This window comes from Neodiprion virginianus, chromosome 7 (assembly GCF_021901495.1).
Source record: "Neodiprion virginianus isolate iyNeoVirg1 chromosome 7, iyNeoVirg1.1, whole genome shotgun sequence".
In the NCBI taxonomy this organism is placed as follows: domain Eukaryota; kingdom Metazoa; phylum Arthropoda; class Insecta; order Hymenoptera; family Diprionidae; genus Neodiprion; species Neodiprion virginianus.
Genome location: NC_060883.1, coordinates 4,323,633 through 4,327,105, shown reverse-complemented (window position 1 = coordinate 4,327,105; position 3,473 = coordinate 4,323,633).

Below are 3,473 nucleotides of genomic sequence, written 5' to 3'. Positions count from 1 at the left end.
GAATCTATTGTGACAAGATCGGAATTAGATAAGCTCTCTAAATACTCTTTTCTAGACTATTAATTTATATCATTGTATATGTAAATGTATATTTCTTCAGTTTATACAATCACTGCACTAGGATTACCCTTGCCATGTTTTATGGTGCGCTTGTGTAATTTGTATATTATTAACCTTACGTTTTACTCTATTTGCGACAAGTTGTGAATGTTTCTAATTTCTTGGCAATTATTTATGTACATGTATGTGTATATATGTATATGTATACTTATGCATGCGTATATACATATATACACATATATAAAACTAGATTTTTACAATAAACACAGAGGTTTTAGTATATTCACATACGGATTTCTGTGTATAGGTATACTTGAACTAAAATATCCTTATCTCTAATACGGAGTTCTTCGTAATTCGCATTTGTTCTTGTAACCCAATGTCCTACATACGATGGCAAAAATCGAGATCCAACTTAACTGAGTCTCAAAGCCCTGTTGACATAAAAGCAGCTATTTGATAGAAATTATAGTTTGTAGTTTACACAGCCCATTGCATGATATTTCATTTTAAATACATATGTTTCAATGTATTTAGGAATAATTTATCAAATATATAGAGGTCATGTGCAAATAATAAATGAATTGATTCGACCGCAGTTTGATGTATTCATTAGAGCTTTAACAATAAATTTAAGCTTTGTTACTTCTTTTATTTTATTATGGATAATCAAAAACATTTCCGACTATTCGTGCTGTGGAAGCATGGGGATTAAACCAAATGTAGCAAAAGATTAGAAACAGTGTATGTAGAGTACGGGTATTTTTCTAATAATGCAAACACGTGCCGCTAGCTTAGTTTTGACATATCTAGAATACCACGCCTTGCGAATTAGCTTTCCAGACAGAGATGAATAAGCGATTTTAAGGACTGCATTCTCGTTGTTGAATACTCTATGCCTCATGGGAAAAGAAAATCTGTAACGACGAAATTGATGCACCGGATCATCGTCGACTTCAACTTTTGAAATGTCCTACCATTTCCGAACACCTCCAATCATCCTATTTACCTATATTACTAGATTAGCTATGATATGAAAAGAGAAGAATTATTCATTTCGAAATGGGATTCTATTCGACACACGCTCGATGTATCCTATAACATTAATATTCAAAATTATTCCAACAACTTTTCATTTGCTCTCTCGATCTTGAATTTTCATAGGCATAGAATCGAAACGCTGTTTTAGCTGGTCGCAAGTGAAGTATCTGCGTTGGGTGGAGGAGCGGAATTGTGTTTCGAAAAGTATTCGGATGGAAAAAAATTCAGAGTACTAATTTTGAACGAGATGAAATGGATGCTTCGTATATGAGACAGTCTTTAACGCTGCGTAGTGATTTAAAGACCTAAAAAGGTGATAGGGAGAGAAAGAACGAAGCTTCTTAACACTTCGAGTGTTTTTTAACACACATTTGAAAGATACGAGCAGAATTTTTCATCGCCAACTGTCGCAGAACGGCAGCGTTATTAGCCGACCCGTTCACTGAAGAATATATCTTCAGTCAACGGCTGACCATCGAAGGGCCTGGCCGATTGAGTCTGGAATCGGCAGAAGAGATAAAGTGTGTATTTCTTGTATGAAACGTGAAAACTAAAATCATTATACATCATATCATATCATCATAGATCATACATCATACATCGTACATCATACATCATCATACATAGTATCAAAGTTCGAAACCATAGTTTGGATGTCGGATGTTCAGAAAGTGACGTCACCAATTCAAAATCAGCTAGCAGAATTCCTCAGTCGGGAACGAACCGCGCAGTAGAGCGGACGGATGAGAGTCGCGCTCCGCAAATTTCGAGTACCGGGTTCTCAACCTCCCGCATCCCGCGCTTCGGGTCCGCTACGTATTTCGAGTACCGGGTTCTCAACCTCCCGGATCCCGCGCTTCGGGTCCGCTACGCGGTGAAACTCGACTTCCAGGATAAGCGCTCCGTGGTTCCTGGTTCATGTTTACAATGAATTATTTCAATTCGTTTTTCGCGCAACCCCAAATTCGGTAGCTGTCAGTCCGCTAATAAAATTTCTCGACTTCCACGATAAGCGCTCCGTGGTTCCTGGTTCATGTTTACAATAAATTATTTCAATTCGTTTTTCGCGCAACCCCAAATTCGGTAGCTGTCAGTCCGCTAATAAAATTTCTCGACTTCCAGGATAAGCGCTCCGTGGTTCCTGGTTCATGTTTACAATAAATTATTTCAATTCGTTTTTCGCGCAACCCCAAATTCGGTAGCTGTCAGTCCGCTAATAAAATTTCTCGACTTCCACGATAAGCGCTCCGTGGTTCCTGGTTCATGTTTACAATAAATTATTTCAATTCGTTTTTCGCGCAACCCCAAATTCGGTAGCTGTCAGTCCGCTAATAAAATTTCTCGACTTCCACGATAAGCGCTCCGTGGTTCCTGGTTCATGTTTACAATAAATTATTTCAATTCGTTTTTCGCGCAACCCCAAATTCGGTAGCTGTCAGTCCGCTAATAAAATTTCTCGACTTCCACGATAAGCGCTCCGTGGTTCCTGGTTCATGTTTACAATAAATTATTTCAATTCGTTTTTCGCGCAACCCCAAATTCGGTAGCTGTCAGTCCGCTAATAAAATTTCTCGACTTCCACGATAAGCGCTCCGTGGTTCCTGGTTCATGTTTACAATAAATTATTTCAATTCGTTTTTCGCGCAACCCCAAATTCGGTAGCTGTCAGTCCGCTAATAAAATTTCTCGACTTCCAGGATAAGCGCTCCGTGGTTCCTGGTTCATGTTTACAATAAATTATTTCAATTCGTTTTTCGCGCAACCCCAAATTCGGTAGCTGTCAGTCCGCTAATAAAATTTCTCGACTTCCACGATAAGCGCTCCGTGGTTCCTGGTTCATGTTTACAATAAATTATTTCAATTCGTTTTTCGCGCAACCCCAAATTCGGTAGCTGTCAGTACGCTAATAAAATTTCTATAACTTTATAATCTTCTCATAATCTTTCTGGTAGATAATATCGATGAAAAAATTATATCAAAGCTTACACATTATTTTTGATTTGTTCTCATGCTGAAAATATTTATTAGTATTCGAGGTATAACGCGAGGTGGTTGAAGGTGGTCGGAGGTGGACAAGGAGGAGGACGAGGAGGACGAGGATTTGTGCTGGGTGAGTAAATACTTTTATAATATTTGATGGCAATTGTAAGTATATTTCATCTCAAATATTACAAACTTGTCACGTTTACAATAAATTATTTCAATTCATTCTTCGTGCAAGCACATATTCAGTAGCTATGAACAATCTTATACAATTTATTATATTAATAATTAATTAATTAATATTCTTATAATATTTGATGGCAATTGTAATTATATTTCATCTCAAATATTACAAACTTGTCACGTTTACAATAAATTATTTCAATTCA